Source organism: Larimichthys crocea, chromosome VIII (genome assembly GCF_000972845.2).
Source record: "Larimichthys crocea isolate SSNF chromosome VIII, L_crocea_2.0, whole genome shotgun sequence".
NCBI classification, from domain to species: domain Eukaryota; kingdom Metazoa; phylum Chordata; class Actinopteri; family Sciaenidae; genus Larimichthys; species Larimichthys crocea.
The window spans coordinates 7,248,282-7,268,255 of record NC_040018.1 but is presented as its reverse complement, the minus strand read 5'-3'; the positions used below and the strand labels follow the sequence as shown (position 1 = coordinate 7,268,255).

At 42.5% G+C, this 19,974-nt stretch overlaps 1 protein-coding gene across 2 annotated transcripts in view; it reads right to left on the bottom strand.

The window, feature by feature from the left end:
- The window catches only part of dok4 (docking protein 4), a 72,716-nt gene extending 55,167 nt beyond the window's left edge, over nt 1-17,549 (bottom strand). Inside the window, exon 1 of one of the 2 annotated variants that reach the window (XM_027281144.1) lies at nt 17,176-17,549. The gene's annotated coding sequence lies outside the window, so the exon portion shown is untranslated. The remainder of the gene's footprint in view (nt 1-17,175) is intronic. The other variant, XM_027281145.1, reaches the window with a different exon arrangement.
- Nucleotides 17,550-19,974: the final 2,425 nt, after the last annotated feature.

Below are 19,974 nucleotides of genomic sequence, written 5' to 3'. Positions count from 1 at the left end.
ACAAACACACACACAGTCCTGTCCACTCAGTGTCCGGTTCACTTTTAACCCTTTCTTACGATCTTTGTCTCTCTCAGGGTTCCGAGGCTATGGAGGATTGCGTGCAGGGGGCGCTCTCGTCGCTTTATCCTCCTTTTGAGAGCACGGCGCCGCCCCTCCTCTCCCAGGTACCCACACACACACACACACACACACACACACACATCTTTACAGCAATAAACAAGGCGGATATAAATAATGCGATGTTATGTGCAGATAACGTGGCTTTCCCCAAGATATAAAACTGCTGCCAGAAGCCAACACAAACAAAAACCCAGCCAGCTGGTCAATTACAGCCAAACCCTCGTCTTTCTTCCTTCAACTTGGGAACTTGTCGTGACCAGAGCGGCAGCACTATTCCTGCTTTTTAAGTCCGCACAGCATTTATTTTAAGAAAGAGCACTCAGCTGCTCAGTTTCTACGAGTCCATGTGGGACCTTTTTGTAGGCTCTCGTATCTCCAAAGTCTGTGGTGTTGGTTATTTTGAGACAGGACATTGGGCAGAGGCGGTTTCTCTGTAAATAATTCCATATATTGCTGCACTGTGTATTATCATAAACACAAAAAAAACAGATCACTTCCCAGGCCTGAGGTACTACTCAGCCGCCGTTACCGTGTGTGCACCATTAGTTATCGATTCTTTGATTTGATTGAGTGAGTGACTAAAGCTCAGTGTTTATCTCAGGGAGACTGTTCAGAAATCCTGCAGACAAAGGTCATGAAGATCAGTGGTCCCCAACCTTTTCTGCGCCACGGACCGTCTCATGTAGGACAATATTTTCACGGACCGCCCTTCAATGTGTGGGGGGTAAATACAACGAAATAAAATGATGCGACCGGCATAAAAACAAATATAAAGTGCATAAAAATACAACTCACCATTATGCTTAATTAGTGGAAGCCCTGAGCTTGTTTCTCCGCAATGAACTGGTCCCATCTAGGAGTAATGGGAGACAATGACACCCGAAGTGTGTTCCTTATGTCCAGTCTATTCCGTAATTTAGTTTTGGTCGCTGAAGAAGCTTTCCAAAGATGTTTTTTACAAATTTTTTGCAAGCTTTGAGGGCTTAACAACGTATCACGTTTCCGAGAGGAGCGTCTTGACCTGTCTTAACCTGTGTCAAGAGGCAAAGACGGATGTAATTGGGAAAGAATCCGGCCATTTTTCAAAATAAAACATATATATATATTTCTGTGCGGCCTGGTACTAAATGACCAATGGACCGGTACCGGTCTGCGGCCCGGTGGTTGGGGATCGCTGGTCTAGAAGACAAAACAAACGTCCTGCACACTTTCGAAAAACATAATCATAATCAGTAGTTTGCAGCACACACATATAGCCTTCTTATGTTAATTGTTGATTTTCTGGCCTCAGCTGGCCAATAAAGTTGTAAAGTTATGTTTGCATGGTTGCTCCTGTGCACTCCTTTGACTAATCAAAGTTACTTTTATATGTTGGGAGGTACGGCGCAGGGAGGCAGACATCAGCGGAGTGATAACAAACACAACCCACAACTGTTTTCAAAGACATCTGGGCACAGTTTGGATTTTATGAACAAACTGGGAAGCACAAACTTGACAAGACGCACACTGCGTAAAATACTGAAACAATAATCACAGAATTGAAACACTTTGGTTCATACAACAAATTTGAGGAGCGACATTAGCTGTTTTCAAGCTGAGCTAACACCTACAATCATACAGAACACAGAGAGCCCAGATAATCAGCCACTGTCAACTGTGGGAGAGGAAAGCGAATCATGTTTATGTACTATGTGGTTCACACAGATACTTGTATTGAAAAGATGTTTGATTTTTGAAAGAACTACATAAAAAGGGAGTTTAGATGTATCTAATTGCTTCAAATGAATTGATGGAAATGTAGTAATATAGAAAACTGAGGATCAATACATCGAGACTCACCCCGCTGATGAGAGGAAACTTTTGTCTCGTTGGTCTAACTAGACACCTCTGCGAGATCAAATGCCTCGTGCCGAGGTCCTCCAGACTCTGTGTGAATGAATGCACATTTTTCCACTTTATTTCACTTAGACATAATCATTCCAGTCAGTTCTAACAGCTGTGCAGACAGTATGTGGCTGGAAGCTGATGTGTTAGGATGGATGCTGTGCTCCAGAACGTTAAGGGCCTAATGAGGATGTGGCTAACGGGTCATGTATACATACATATATATGTATATATAGAATGGATAGCATATCTGTGATGTACTTCCAGGCAGGCCAATGAACAGCACACTAGCCTCCACTTAGCTGGGCTCACTGTGAACAGCATGAATGAAAAAAAAAAGCACAAAGCCAAGCCTTTAAAAAACTGCTACGCCTAAATGTGCAAATGATTTGCTGGAGATGAATGCTGCACAGATTTTAGTTCACTTACAACGCCACACCTGTGCCAACCCTCGATGGGAACTGACCACAGCAGTTCTATTTTACGTTTACATTTCTGGCATTTCTCTGGCTCACTCTGCACAGTGACTTATAGTGAGTTCAGCAGCAGCGGACTGAGCATCAGCCACCATCATGTTCACTTGCTGTTAAAATTAAGCAGCAAACTCATTTTGGAGAGCAGAGCCTTGTTTACAAGTGTGACAGTTTAACCTTCATGCTGACTAGTTTAAGTGAGCAACAAATCCACCACTTACACGAATTCAGACCGCACACTGGCCTTGGCATCCCTCCAATCACACAGATATATGTACACAGAAACACACTCATGGAGCATGGACACACACAAACAAATGGTACCATGCAAACATGCATGAATACTTGTGTTGACAACATGAATATACCAATGACCAACACATGACCACAGATCTGATCCAAATTCAGTGTCCATGCATGCACGTTTGTGTGAGTCCATTGTGGGCCTCTCATGTGATCCCTGGGACCCCTTGTGTGGATCATTCACCCAGAAATATGAGATATGAGATATCAGAGAATAAAGAGTTACAGCAGAACAACCCCAGGTGGCTATTTGCATTAGCAGCTAAGGCTACTTTCAGAGCCTTTGAGGTTGAGAGCTCCTGAAATCATTTTTCGAAATTGTCCCAGCAATTGAGTCCTGGCTAAGAAGTTACCTGTCGCTCCTGCTGCTGCTGTGGAAGTCCACATCAAATCTGAAGACCGTCATGTCCCGTCATCAAGGAGGGAGATACACACACACACCTCTAATAAAGTACTGCTCAGGTTGATCAATGTATTATAAACTCTATGAAATGTCAGAAAACAGAGAAAGATGGCCCATGGAAGCAGCACTCTCTGTGATTTACATTACATTACATTACATTACATTACATTTAGCAGACGCTTTTATCCAAAGCGACTTACAGAGGAGGACATAAGCTGAGAAAGGTGTAAAGGAGCACAGAGTAGTTGTTAGTTTTGTTAGTTTTGTTAGGCAGGGAAGCATTCTCGAAACAGAAAGGTTTTTACAAGTTTTTTAAAGGTAGAAAGGGATGTTGCTGTTCTAGTAGCCGTTGGTAGGTCATTCCACCATTTGGGGACGACCACAGAGAAGAGTTTAGAGTGACCTCGCTTTGCGAGAGGCGAGGGTACAACTAGACGGTTTGTATGAGCGGAGCGTAACGCCCTGGTCGGGACGTGAGCCTTTAGTAAGACGCTGAGATAGGCAGGGGCAGATCCTGAGATGGTTTTGTAGGCTAGCGTCAGAGCTTTGTGTTTAATTCTGGCAGCTACAGGCAGCCAGTGCAGGTCGCTGAAGAGTGGGGTGACATGTGACCTTTTAGGTTGATTGAAAACCAGTCGCGCTGCGGCATTCTGGACCATTTGCAAAGGTTTGATCGCGCAAGCAGGTAGGCCAGCCAAGAGCGAGTTGCAGTAATCGAGGCGGGAGCTGACTGTAGCCTGAATCAGGAGCTGAGCGGCATATTGGGTCAGGTACGGTCTGATTTTTCTAATATTGTACAATGCATAGCGAGATGACCTCGCTACGGAGGAAATGTGCTCAGAGAGAGAAAGACGATCATCAAGTACGACGCCCAGGTTTTTAGCAGCATGGTTAGGGGTAATAGTGACAGTACCAATTTTCAGGTTGAAGTCATGGCAGATTGACTCATGGGCAGGGATGACCAGGAGTTCGGTTTTTGACAGATTAAGCTGGAGATGGTGGTCTTTCATCCAAGTTTACAGTTCAGTTACAGTTTCAGTGAAGTAAACTACTGCCAACTGTAGCTGCTGTTAGATAATTTTAGCTCAGTTTGTTAGCTGGTTTGCTACTGTGGGGCATTTGGGTTGCCGGAAAGAGGAGGTTTTCAGGCCAGCCACAGGGAGGAATGCTGACAAGGAGTAGAGCCAGAGCCAGAGATGTAAACCAGAGCTGGGCAAGCAAGCAACATAACCCGGCTCAGCAGTGTCTATGGACATGATCCGAAGAGGACGCTGACGGAGGAAGTTAAGAAGAGAAAAGGAGTAAGCGAGCGAGCAAGAAGCCGCCAGACAAGAGTAAATCCGGGACTGACTTTTAGTGGTTGGTGAAATAAAAAGTCTTGCTCATTTTTGCTCATAAGTGATGTAATCTGAACAAATACTCGAGTACAGCTGAACATATTTACCACAGATTACAGTTTCAGATCACACTCTGAAACTGGAGGCAACTAATAAAAATATCCAGACTGGATAAAGCAAAGATGGGACTGAGGATGAGAAAAGAAGGAAGGAATGAAGGAATGATAGAAGGAAGGAAAGAGCACTTGTCAATGAGCACCATCTGCCAGTGCTGGGACGGACCACAGATTTGTCTACAGATACTACAGAGACTGGCGCCTGTCAACTGTGTGTTTGTGTGTGTGTGTGTTGCCAAAGACAGAGACACACACATACACATGCACACAAGTGGGTAGGATGACATAACACCCTCGAAAAGAAACTTTTACTGTACACACATCCCGCAGTCACAGTTCACATGCATGTGCAATGCCTTGTTTCTGCAGTGGTGTGAACAGCTTCAAGATGGGTTGCTGGTAGATGGCACGGAAAAGTACAGAGTGTGTGTGTGGGTGTGTGTGTGTGTGCGTATGGGTAACATCAGTATCATCTGTTACTCAAGGAGCCAGAATAAACCTGGAGATAAAAGAAGCCTGGAAGAGATCAAAGAAAAGGACAGAGACTCTTCCTCTGTCTCTTTCTATCTACGTCAGGCTGTCTCTCTCTCTCTCTCTCTCTCCCACACACCTACACCTACACACACACAAACACACAAACACACACACATACATCAGTAATCTCAATGATACCAGCAGCGTAGCTCCAATGCTGAAGATTATAAAGCTGCAGGCATTTGGACAACAGTTGGGAGTCAGCGTTATCAGCAGAGGTGGAGTGCAGGTATGTGCAGGTATACAGAGTTCACCTACACAGTTTCCAGTCTGGATTTGAGTAAATAACCTCAATCCCCTCTGATGTTTTCTTCCTGGGATGGTGAATGCTAAGGAATAATGAATGCATGATTATGGAGTTGTCTCCTTTACTTCCTGACGTCAAGCACCAAAGGTTAAGTCGCAACAGGCAAATGCTCCTGGATCTGCAAAACTTGTCTCGCATGTCACTGCTGGATGTGACGCTTTTTGAGTTTGTTTTGTCCTTCCTGTTTTATTTTGTAGTTTTCACCTCACTGTGTCGTCTATTTCTACTTCCTGCTTTTGTTTTCCAGTTTTTGAATATTCCACCGTGATTTGTTTCTCCCGTGTCTGTTGTCCTGCCTTGTTATTTCGTTGCTGTGTTATTTATGTCATTGTTCATAATGTGTCTGTTGCTTACCTGCGTTCCTGTTTTGTTTCTGAGTTCTGGATTTTGTTTTGGGGACTTTCACTTGTATTTTTGCCACCTTTAGTTGTTTTTATGTTTCCAATCCCACCTGTTAAGATATTAAGGTTACTATAGAAACCACTAGTTATCAAGGACATGGGTTGACATTGCCAAGGGAAGTTTAACTCAAGTTTGTTTAAAGGTTTTTTTGTTCTCTGTAACAGAACAGCCAAAAGGCTTATTTCAGGTTGGGTTCCATGAGATAATGATTGTCTATAAATGGGATTCCCAAGATGACAATGATAACAAAAGACACAAGTGACTGTGAATGTGTGGTCTACATCAGTGGTCCCCAACCCCCGGGCCGCGGACCGGTACCGGTCCGTGGATCAATCAGTACCGGGCCGCACAAGAATTAATTAGTTATTTCTGTTTTATTTAATACGGTCATTTCCGAAACGTTTCAAAATAAAAGACCGCTCGACTTAGACTGGGACCATTGGCGGACCCTTACCAGCCGCCGTCCCGCTCCTGCGCGGCCCACATTGCCCATCGCTAAGCCCAAGAGTGTGTTCGGGGTGTGTGATCTACTTGTTAAATATATATATCGGGACTTGTCGGCCCAAATACCACGTCGGCCCACCGGGCAAATGCACAGTATGCCAGATTGCCAGTCCGTCCCTGACTGGGACTATAATAAAGGGGGACTTACTACTTCATCCACAGTTGGTAGGAGAAGAAGAAAATATTAAGTATAAATGTAAATTACAAAAGATAATTAATTGTGCGAGGTAGTTGTTAATTATTTTTGGGTTGATAATTTTTAATTGACTCATCGGATTTCACGGGCAACAAGCTACAATGCCTACTACATGTTCTCCGCGCTCTTTTGTTATTTGCATTCATACTTAATATTTTCTTCTTCTACCAACTGTAGATAGAGTAGTAAGTCCCCCTCTATTATAGTCCCAGTCTAAGTCGAGCGGTCTTTTATTTTGAAACGTTTTTTATTTCGAAATGACGTATCCCCCCCGGTCCGCATTAAAGTTGTCAAGCGTTGACCGGTCCGCAGTTAGGAAAAGGTTGGGGACCACTGGTCTACATAACTTTAAACAATAGATGCAACTGTACTGAGCATTCTCACATCAGTGGTCAGACAACTTATGTTAAAATTCTGCAACATAAAGCAAGAAAATCAATAAAAAATTATGTTTTCTGAAAAACTAACCTGACAGGAATCTCTTAAAATGATTTGATCTAATCCAGAGAATTAAATATGACACATCAAAGTATTTATGACAAAAATCCTATAAATCCAACGTTGCCATACAGAAAGAGTGGCCTAATGTGTTAGAGAACAAAATATGTGACGCTAGACAAATTTCATAACCACAGTTCACTCTGTGTTTCATTTTGATTACAGCTTCCGTGCTAGGCTAAACTAAACACACCCTGTGGAGACGAAACACTTATTAATCTTCTCATCTGACTCTGGACAGAAAAGACAAACAACATATTTCCCAAAAATGTTCCGTTCCTTCTGCACCGTCATGCTACAACAGACGCACAGACACTCAGGCAGCAGCTGATTTATCATGGAATCCACCACAGTACATACAGTATATGTTTATTTATGTTTTTTAATATTATTCAGTTAAAACTGTGTCAGATTTGATTTAATGTATATTATTTAAAATTCTTATATTTATGCATGATTTTCTTTTTTCATTGCCGATAACACTTTTCACAATACATCACAACACACACAAATCATGCTGGAATATGATGCTATTATGTAACAACACCCAAACTTGACACAAACACATCTGTGTTGGGATTATTATTCCATAGACTTGCCTTCACAGGTGAAAGGATTCAGGGAGAAAGGTCAGTGATCACATTCACACAAACTCACAGCCCAACAGAATACAGCTGAGCATGGGAAGTGTACACACACTTACACAAAGAGCTAATGATAATGATCTACCATCTCTACCATACACTGTTGTGCTACATGCTACATTGCAGCCCTAAAAGTGACAGCTGTGCCTTCGCTTTCCCCCAAAGGTCAATCTGTTTCCTTCAATTGGACTTATCACAGACTGAAAACAAATATCTTGATCATCCTTTGAGTGGCCTGAAAGCTCTTTCTGTCCTGAGTCTGTATGAGCAAACCGCTACGCACAAACCTACAGCTATTATCACAGAAGCTATTATCATTATGACTTCAAAATGTTCTTACATGTCAGGGAGACTGTTATGAGGAGGACCTGGATAACTGCAGTGCAAGAACAGACATGTTGTTTTGGTGATGATGAATACTTTGCTCAAGTTCCATCCACAATAAAATTTCTACTAATACGCTGAGAGAATTCTGTAGTATAGTTTTTAGAAATGTGATAAATACATGCCTGCCTCAGCTTTACATACAGATGTGTAAACATTCTAAGACAGCGTTTTTACATCAGCATGACAGTACATTCCTGTCGTAATGATCAGGCTCTTACTGGTGCAGATGTTTTGGTCAACATTAGCAAAATGTCCCACGTCCACGTCCACGTCCATATATATATATATAATATATATATATATATATATATATATATATATATATAGAAAAAACACACACATATAAATAAATATAATATATAAATTAAACACAATTTATTCATTCAAATAGATTCAGTTGACAATGTGACACACTAGACCCTTAAATCAGTAAAACTGCACCGTAAACAAGTCTTTTGACCTGTTGGAACATTTTATGACATAAAAATGAGCCTTTCTGGCTCAGTTTCCTTCTCTATTTACAGTATTCTGGCACACTCACTACTTTGGAAAACAATACTGTGTAAAACAGTATCACGTATATACACAGTAGCAGTCAAAACAAGTCAGCAACACCATGAAGAAGACCAGATTTAAAATGCAACCGTTCATCCAAACTCATTATTTAAACTCCATAAATTGTAGAAGTAGAATATTTTACCTTTAATTTATTTAGATTATTTTCTACTTTGTAGATTAACACTGAAGACATCAGAACTGTTAAGTATCATACTGAATTATGTAGTACATAAAATCGTGTAAAGAAAGCAAAATAGGAAGCTGACTGAAAGAGTGTGTAATGCTGTCATCAAAGCAAAAGGTGATGATGTGAAACATGATATAAGGGCACCCAGCTCACTTTATCACAGTGCCATGGGTCTCTAATAATCCAATAATGATATAAAATACATACATATACACATATTTTGCAGTATGTCATCCATAATGGCAAACAGGAGAGGTGTCTCACTATAATATGAGGCTGTTTATCCGTTTAGTGGGGTCACTATGCCTCACTTACTTTTTATTGAAGAAAAAATTGATTCACGGAGTAAAACCCCTGAACTCACATGGCGATACGCATTAAGGTTGCCATAGTTACCAGGTGATCCTGCATAAGCAGATCAGCAGATGGACTTTGCAGTATTTCTGTCTTGTAATCTCTATGAATAGATCAATAAATATGAATGCAGAACCTGGTTTCTGTCTAAGTAGTAATGACCAATCACATTTGAGTGTGTTTTGGTTGCTCCAGTCATGTGGAGAGCAAACAAGGTGGATCATATTGGAACTCATCACTATCAACCTGTCACCTGACGACCATTTATATTTGATATCTTTTTATATTAAAAAGTGTTCACATAAATTATTGTCCTGTCTTGTAGTTGGTCCACTGTCACACTACTAAGGAGACACACTAGAGTTTGTCTGGAGACGGAAAAAGGTTCACCTTTTCAGGTGGTCTAGGTTTGGTTGTTTGACCATACCAGTTTGATTGACAGCTTTCACACCAGCCCAAACCAACTGAAGCAGAATACTCATTTAAACTGCAACAAACAGGTTAGATATAAAAGCAAGAACACAACCAATCAACAACTAATCAATCAATGAATCAACATTCATGTGTCTCCCCAGAATTCAGCACGACATATTTGGTTGGCATGTAATTTCATTCTTTGCATTTGACCGAACAATACGTGTTTGTAAAGTTAAGTGTTTAAAAATCAAACATTTAAATACAGATGGGTTGTCAAAAGTATGAATACAAAGTATCAAAAATACAAAGTATCAATACTTTAATACTCTTTCGATACCACATATTTAAAACGACAGCATCTCCACGAATCATACATACAATAGTATGTGTAATTAATGGAGATTAAGGGTACGAGTTCAATGCCATCCATGCCATCAACCATCGAGTGAACAATCTCCACCTCACTCTCTGCTGACAATCAGAGAGGAGTTCAAATAGTGACATAAGAAAAGCTACTAAAAATATGATAATGTATTTAAATAAAACATGAACCCACAGTCCCACACAGCTGCTTCAGTATGAGTTCATCTCGATGTGCAGGAGCTTTATTTCAAAACAGAAACAATGATTAAATGAATGAATTCATATTTCTATTTTGTGTGTGGAGGACTTTTTTTTCTTTTAGCCGTGGCAGCCAATGAGGTATGGAGTATCATTTTTATACGAGTTTAAAATTCATGACAGCCTCACTCCAGATAAAATATAACACAGTCTGATTAGTGTTCGCTCACCTTGTCCTAAAAAAGACTTTGATTGATATCGACAGTGTTTTCTCTGTCGGTACTGTCACACAGAGACTGAAGCACCGTTAGCCAATGAGAAAACAGTTTGACACAGAGGACAGCCAGCCAGCACCCTGCTATCCATCACAGTGAGAAGAGAGAGAGAGAGCGGGGAGTAAAACTGCACAGCAAATCATCAGACCATGACACATCATCACACACACACACACACACACACACACACACACAAATTTATAGAGCTTCACCTATTACAGTAAGGTCAAAATACATTGATCATTTTCATTGGGATGACAGGAGAGTGAAGATTGAAAAACTTACACACTTTAAAGATACAGTACTTCCCAATGAGAACAGACTACAAACAAGTAAAACTCAAATCATTAAACATCACATCATCCATTTATTCATTTCCAATCCTTCTCAGGGTCACAGTGGGGCTGGAGCCAATCCCAGCTGACACTGGCAGAGACGCCGGGTCCACCCTGGATAAGTCGCCATTTTATTACCAGGCTGACACATTGAGACAAACAACCATTCACACTCACATTCACACCTGTGATTAAACTTAAACCTGCATGTCTTTGGACTGTGGGAGGAAGCTGGAGTACCCAGAGAGAACCCACACCGGCCAGCTGGGGGTTTACACTGAAAGAGGACTGTCTGCCCAGAGTCCACCAGACCAGTGATCACAACCTGCTCCAAACTATTTTTGCCAAATATACAGCACATGGCCGGGCTGAGAGATATCCAATCTGGCAAAACACTGTGTGCGAGCTTCATGAATGGGTTTGAGATGATGAGTAAAGTAGTGACTAGCTAATTGTGCACAACTAAAAATACAAAACATCAAATGAAATCAAATGACTTCAAGGATATTTTAACGTGAGGATACTAGCCAAGAACAAACTGGAAACGAAACCAGCCTGAATCCTCAACAGACTGACTTCATCAGATGAAGGGATGGTGTCAGAAGAGGGAGCAGAGGAGAGGACGAGTGAGTGTTACGGTGCAAGAAGAGGAGGACGAGGAGAGCCGCCTTCGTCTCCTCACTCCTCACTGCTCTGGAGGTTTGAATGCTCTGAGGTGGAAACAACTGGAGACTGTCCAGACTGGAGCAATAGAGTGAGAGAGACATAGACAGAGACAGACAGACAGACAGACAGACAGACAGACAGACAGACAGACAGACAGACAGACAGACAGACAGTCCACCCTGCATTCTGTCATTTACAGATGTGGAATCTGGCAGTCGGTTGGCCTTGACCACTAATTACAGACCATCTGCATGTGTGTGTGTGTGTGTGTGTGTGTGTGTGTGTGTGTGTGTGCGTGTGTCTCAGGGCCAGTCAACCAGAACCAAACTGCACCCACAATACATTGCTCCAAGCATAGAAATATAGAAAGCAGGCAGTATCCTTGATTTACACACACACACACACACACACACACACACACACACACACAGTGGCACTCCAGCTGCTGCACTTGAAGCCGTCTGTACTGATTATGATCCATTCACACAAAACCACTGACTCATTCATTAATTAAGCCGCTGAGCTCGTTAAGTTGACGAGAAAACGGAATGAAAACAAGCAGCCAGCGAGGGCGTGTCACAAAGCAACACATCGAGTAAAGAAGAACGCCACACACAACAACACATTGCTATATTCACACGTGACAACCTGTTGTCGTGAGATGGACTGGCGGGTTGATGCGGCATCTGCAGCGCCCCGGACGATGTATCGCATCGTTGTGGGGAAGAGGGAACTGACCAACCCTCACCTACGGTCATGAGTTTTGGGTAGTGACCCAAAAAATTAGATCACGATATGTGGAGTTTGAACCGGAGTGCCCTGTTAAACCCGCTGCCACCACGACCCCACCCCATGGATGGACATTTGATGGTCGCAGTGTAATACAGGTCACAGAGTTTGGCAGTGATTAAGTGAACTGATCAAATTACAGACATTATGAACCTTACTGATCCAGCCAGTGACATGTACCAACAAGCACAAGTTCAACCAATGAATTATGGATCACTCCACAGTCCAGTCCAGAATGGGTGGGTGGTGATATGATTTCAGAAATGAGTGAGGGTGAAAAATAAAATGTCATGAATAAAACCATTATCTTGACTGATGAATCGACGTGGACTGAAGTCTTATTGTCCAGCTGCATGTTGTTCTTTGTCGGGGATGCAGAGACAGCAGGACTTTACTTTTTACTGAGAGTTTGCAGTTTCTTTTCAAAAGTAATATGTTGTGAAAATGAAGTTTTATTCCAGCAGGCTGAGCACAAATCAATTTTTTAGAATTGGATTCCATTTCCACAAGAAAATTGTCCAGTGGGGCATGTGGATCGGGAAGAAGATCTGCAGCTGGGTGATGATGTACATACTGCTGTGACACCTGACATATGACGCCCATAGGGTGCTACATGATGACATACTATCCTCTATCCCGCAGCTATCTATCTCAATATTCTCTCATTCCCTTGTCTGCTGCTCTCTCCGCAACCAACCCTCCTCATCGTTTACTGCAACCTCCTATCATCCATCAGCTCTGTGTGTGTTTCTCCCCTGCTGCCAAACCCTGCACAAAAAATACACACAACTCGAGAACGTTTTCCTCACTAAAGAAAGTTTGTAAGAGCAGAGTGGAAGCTGATGGAGAGGACACAACTCATCACAAACATACAACTTCAGTCAGACCGTGAAGCCTCGTCTGTGTTTGTGCGCAAGTTTGTGCGTGACGTGTTAACACAAGTCTGACAAACATAAAGCAGAGCTCTGTCTAAAGCCTAATTGTCACTTTGTCTGCATGTAAAAACAGGCTGGAAGTTGTAATAAGATGAAATAATAGTGTGGGGGACGAGACAAACACACACACACACTTGTAACATATCATCACAGGCAGGTGACAAGTCACATTCTTTTGGTCACAGGGGTTATTGTGGTGTCAATTCTCTGATCAGGGATTGGTTAACAGATTAACAACGAGTGGACAATGAAGGCAGCCTGTCAGCTTGAGGATTTTATTTCAACTAGAATAGTGAACTAAAAAGGAGAAATCTCACGTTAACCAGTTTGGTTTTTCTTGTTCTGCATGGAAGGAAAGAAGAAACACTGTGTTTCACAACACGAGCAAGCTACTCTGTCTTTCATTTCATTCAACAAACAGACACATCCATTCAAACTAAAGTTTGTAATAATATCTGTAACATTATGTAATGTTACATCATTTTGAAAATAGCTATGATCTCCCATGAAACAAGAAGCTTCACTACAAGTAGTGTCGCTTCACTCATTCTCGTCATTTTTCAAAACAGCTGGCCAGTGTTGGTTTAGCTTGACATAATAGTTCAGCATTTGTTAGGGACTATTTTCAGCAGCGCAGCTTTGATGCACACACAGTCTCATCCTTGAAGGTGTTCGCTCATTTGTTACTCAAACTCCCAAAACTTTAGACAGTGAATATGGATCGACACCACAACTCCGGGTTCATTTAAAAGTTGATGACTGTTTCTTCTTTTTTTGTTCTGATGATAATGTATTGGGAAGATCAACATCAATCTGATGGTTGAGTATGGAGCAGGGATGCTGCGATTAACTGATTTCATTATTTAGCAGAACGTCACTGTAAAGGCTCAGCTGAGCTGCATGCTGGGCTCACACACAGTACTGAAAGGATGTTTTATATGCTGTGCAGGCATATGCAGGTGTTTTGTTATAGGTTTCCACACTTTCTTTAACATCAAATTCAAGACTTTTTAAGGTTTTCCCAGGTCAAATTCCCTCAGCTTCAAGCCTCAACTCATATTGTATAGACATAGTTTGGTGTGTTTGAGTGGTGGAACGAGAAATATCTGTTTTTTGGTTGTTGTTTTTTTTGTTTTTCAAGTTTTATTTTCGATAGAGACAGCTGAAGAGTGACAGGAATGTTGGGAGAGAGAGAGATGGGGAATGACATGCAGGAAAGAGCCACAGGTCGGATTCAAACCCTGCAGCAAGGACTGATCATTCATACATGGGGCGGCTGCTCTACCAACTGAGCTAAACGACATGATATAAACTTAATATAATTAACCCTAGCTGTCCTAATCACAGAAGACTATTTATGTGTGTCCTTGGTTAATAACAGAGGCAGAGGTGTTGGGTTAGGAGTGAGAGAAGAGACTATGATAAAAAGTCTGTATTGAAACAAATGAGTTAAACTGTGGAGTCACCACTGAAGTCAGACAGGAGGAATACTTAGTGTCTCTCTCCCTGCTATGCAACGTAAAGGCTGGTTCAGAGCTTGAGCCAATGGAGCAGCTGTCAAAGCAAATTAGAGCAGGAAAAACACTGGAGACAAGTCTCCCTCCTCCACCTCCACCCACCCTTTTCTCATTCTCCCTCCCTACCTCCATCTCCCACTGTATTCCCCTCTTGCTTCATTCACCCGGAGACTGAGCCAAACACACACACACACATACACATACACAAACGCACAACAGAGTACAAATAATGTAAGAGGATGCATGTACATCATTCATGATACACTGGTACACTGGTTCTAATATCCTCACCATAGATAATCAGGCTGGCATGCACTGTCCTCATGTGTCTTGTTCTAATAGTAACAGTGTGCACGACTCATCCTTCACCCTGGATACCCTCCCTGTCCTCACCCCAGCCCTCCTCTCCTCCACAACATTATCACACTCACTTATTACCAGGATCACTTTATGACTGCTGAGATAACAGAGACCAGCGGTTCATTAACAGCACTAAAACAGGGGCTCCATTATCAGCCAGGTGGAAGTCCCTTGTGAAAACATTACTCTGTGGTACTTTTTCGGACGGGAATGAGACTATAGGAATATAAAGAAAACACCAAATAAGAGCCTTAGTAAACTCACTAAACTCGCGAATACAAGCGGCCGAAATGAGCTTCCTTCGCAGGGTGGCTGGGCTCTCCCTTAGAGATAGGGTGAGAAGCTCGGCCATCCGCAAGGAGCTCAGAGTAGAACCGCTGCTCGTCCGCATCGAAAGGAACCAGTTGAGGTGGCTCGGGCATCTCGTGAGGATGGCTACTGGACGTCTCCCTGGTGAGATGTTCCGGACACGTCCCTCCGGGAGGCGGCCCCCCGGGGAAGACCCAGGACACGCTGGAGGGACTATGTCTCTCGGCTGGCCTGGGAACGCCTTGGGGTCCCCCTGGGAGAGCTAGAAGAAGTGGCCGGGGAGAGGGAAGTCTGGGTCTCCCTGCTGAAGCTGCTGCCGGATAAGCGGAAGAAAACGAACGAACGAACAAGTAAACTCACTGTGTCTGTACCACAGTAGTTCAGATTAATCAGCATCTCATCAGGCACCTACGGACCGCGTTTAACCCTCAGTGTGAAGCGGCGAGGACGACTGTCCAATTTTATTTATAGAGCGCCAAATAACTGTCATCTCGTGACACGTTCCATATAGAGCAAGGTCTAAGCTGTACTCCTTAACAATCCCCACCATGAACAAGCACTTGGTAACAATGACAGCCTCGAGCAGAACCCGGCTCATGTTGGAAAACCATGTGCTGAGACCGGTAGAAAAGCGTCGACCTTTGAGGAGAGCGGAGGGCAGAGGACGATGCTGAAGAGTTCTCTGGAATGTTTGTCACGTGGTTCATTGATCTAATTTGTTGACAGACAGTAATAGATGGTTCATCCAATCACCTTTTTAATCACCTCCCCAGATGGTTCCGTGTAACAAACTCCTAAAGTCAATGTGTTAATGCAAGGACGACAAGACAAACCAAACGATGACCGTGTGTCAGTGATAACCAAACAAGCAGAGTCGAGCTGCTATGAAGGAATTACCTGAGGGAGGACTGACAGCCCTGAGGGGGCCGCTACGTTGAAACCTGACAATATCAGAGGAACACTCACAGTTCTGATGTTTGAATGAAACTGCAAATGGTTACGGACAGACTTTACATACTGCTCACATGAGAGACACTGACTGCATCCCTAAGGTGTGTGTGTGTGTGTGTGTGTGTGTGTGTCATTGTTAGTCCAGTACAGAAACCATCGCCTGTCTCTACTTTGATTAATTATTTTCATTATTTCATTATTATTTCCGTACTTTGTACATATCAACACTGCCAACTTGCTGTATATACCTCTGTACAATATATTTTATTTTATCGTATTTACTATTGCTTTTTTGATATTTTATTATGTATAGTTTGCTTTATAGTATATTTTTATTTTTTGTTGTCACTTGTCACTTTGTGTAATGCTGCTGCTGCACTATAATTTCCCAGCTTGGGATAAATAAAGTATATCTATCTATCTATCTATCTATCTATCTATCTATCTATCTATCTATCTATCTATCTAATCTTCAAATAATTCTCTGAATCATTCGTTTGATCAATGCGATTACTGAAAAAAAAAATGATTACAGTTTTCCATGTTGATATATAAATAATGTTTCTTCAAAGCATGATGATATTCCTGAAGACATGGTGAACATCTGACAAACTCATCAAATGTTTGCTGTTCATTTTCTGTCATCAACTTCTTTCATATTTTACTGACTTGTGTCTTTTTAATGTGACATTACATGGAGCAGAGGAAACACTGCTCAGAGTTTTCTGAATAAAACAAATGAACATGGAAACTTATGGGCTGTGACGTAGTGCATCCATCAGAGACCGGGAGGATGACACCAAACTTTGACGACATCACAGCAACAGCAGTAAAGGCTCGGCTCAGTTACCTGGACCTCAGCTGCGGCCGTCGGTGAGCTCCAGCGCTGCAGCCGGGCGGGGTCCCGGTGGTCGGTCCCTGCCTCCGCGGACTATCCTCTCGCTCCTGACCTCCGTGTTGCAGCGGCTCCAGCCCACCTCCGTGCAGCTGCAGCAGACGCCACAGTAAATCCAACCGGACCGGGGTGTGTTTGTATTTGTGTGTGTGTGTGTGATGGTTTGTTTTGTGCGCAGCGGCAGCGCTGATGCGGCTCACCGTCCCTCCCTCCCTCTCTCTCGGTACGTGTCTGTGACGCTGAGCAGTGCCGTGCCGTGCCGTGCTGTACTGGGGCGGACAGGAGCCCGACAGGACAACACATACACAAAGACAAAACACGCCCAGCCGGCCATCCACGCTCCCGCAGGACCCGCCTACTACCGTAATACTCCGAAGAGCCGCACAACGCGGTCCACCTGGTGTGTTTAGTTATACAAGGACTGTGAGCACACACACACACACACACCTCTGCACCTCAGATCACACCATCTTCTAAATGTTTTCTGTCCTGAAATTACAAAAATAGTTAATAATAATAATAATAATAATAATAATGCATTTTATTTCAAAGCGCCTTTCAAAACACCCAAGGACACTATACAAAGATAAAAAGCAATAGAAATACAAAGATTAAAAAGGCAATACACAATAAAAAGCACAGGCTGTAAAATATAAAACAAAGAAATGATTAAAAGTCAAAGTGCGAGGGAACCCCAAACCCCGACTATGGAATATGGAAAGTCAAATGATGGAAATGGCTGCATATGAAAACATGTTAATGAGACTAAATGGTGGAAATGAAGCTGCTTATAACAATGGGAGAGTTTTAGAAACTTTGTATGCGGAAACTGAAGAATGAATATGAACCGGTAAGAATGCACTGTACCTGCTGAATACCCACTCCAAGTCCTAATGCTGGACGCCTTTGCCTTTCATTGTTGCCTGTGTTCGATATGTTTAATGTTTGTAACAAAATGAAAAATTCAATAAAAATGGTGAATATAAAAAAAAAAGTCAAAGTGCATAGGCTAACTGAAACAAATTAGTTTTTTAGTCAGATTTGAAGAGGGGTAAAAGAGTCAATATTGGGTTGCAGTTGCAGCTGTGAAAGGGATTTGTGGGGGAGACCAAAGAGGAGGGAATTACAGTAGTCAAGACGGGGAGGTGACAAGGCTGTGTACAAGGATGGAAGAGGTGTGGGAGGGAGAGGAGGGGCGAAGACGATTAATGTTGCGTAGGTGAAAGTAGGCGGACCTAGTGATGTTGTGAATGTGGGAGGGAATGATAGAGACTGTCTAGGAGACACCCAGCTCTTGACTGGGGAGAGGGGGAGACTGAGGATCCCAATTGAAAAAGAGATATTGCTAGCTTTGGATAGGGTGGATTTGGTGCCTATAAGGAGGACTTCTGTTTTGTCACTGTTAAGTTTTAAGAAGTTGGAGGTGAACCAGGATTTGATTTCGGATAAGCAGTGAGGTGAGGGGGGGGGGGGGGGGGGGGGGGGGGGGGGGGGGGTGACAGGATGGTTTTCCGGATAGGTAGACTGGGTGTCTCGGCATAACAGTGGAATTGATGTTAAATTTACGGAAGATGTTGCCAGTGGAATTAATTGATGAACAACAAGTTCAGGCAGAAGTGATGGAACAGGAAGAGAAAGATTCCCTGTAAAATCATTTTATTTCAATATTCAAATTAGAGTTCCAGGAAGCAGTTGGGGAATTTTCTAGAACACAGATATATGTGCAGCTTGATCACACACACACTACTCACTACTGTCCTCTGTTTGTCCACTGTTGTCTTTAATAAAAGTTTTTATTTAATGTTATTCATTACATATATTTACATTTAGTCATTTACTGACACTTTTTATCCAATGACTTACAAAAAAAGGGAACCACGCCTCTGATCTGGTAGGAACTGGTTGGATGTTGAAGAAACGGGTGGCAGAGTCCAGGTTTGTTCATTGGAGGAGTGCAATGCTTGTAAAGGTAACATATGCCTATACAGAGATGTATAAAGTACTGGAGTAACGGAGTTGGAGTAGAAAGTACAAGTGCTATATCAAAAAACGGACTTTGAGTAGAAGTTGAAGTGTTCATGTAAACACCAATACTTAAGTAAAAGTACTAAAGTATCAAAATGTTTTGTAACTTAAGTATTTGCGGCAAGTAGCTAAGTGTACAAAAAATGCTACTCCGTACTGAAAGTAAAAGTAACAAGTACTGTTGTTCTAATATATCCAATGTTTCTATCCTGAAGCCGCACTTCTAAGTTTCCACGTGTTCCAATGTTCATGGTCGTTTCTGTGTATTCCCCGTCTGTGATGCGTCTGCTGCTGCATGCGCAGAGGGAGGCGGCGGGCAGGCAGGGTGGCAGAGCGCGCACCTGGGTGGCGCAGTGTATGACGTACGCGCACGAGCGAGGTTGATGTGTGAGACAGGGACTGTTCTGTTGGTTATTTTTTGGCGTGGTTCTCGGCCGACAGGCACTGAGCCTGTAACCAAACGTTCAGGCAATAGTGCAGGTTTGTTCAATATCGCCTCGTCATTTCATCACGTGCTGGCTGGACGCTGAAATATGTAAACGAGTAACGATGTCAGGCAATGAAAAATGTATCGGAGTAAAAGTATTTAAATTCATAAAAAATATGTTTGCAGTAAAAAGTAGAAGTTGGGGAAAAAATACAGACTCCAACAAAGTAGCAGATCATGCATGTTTAGTACTTAAAGTACAGTAAACTTAAGTGGTTTCATCTTCATCGTTACTATAACAT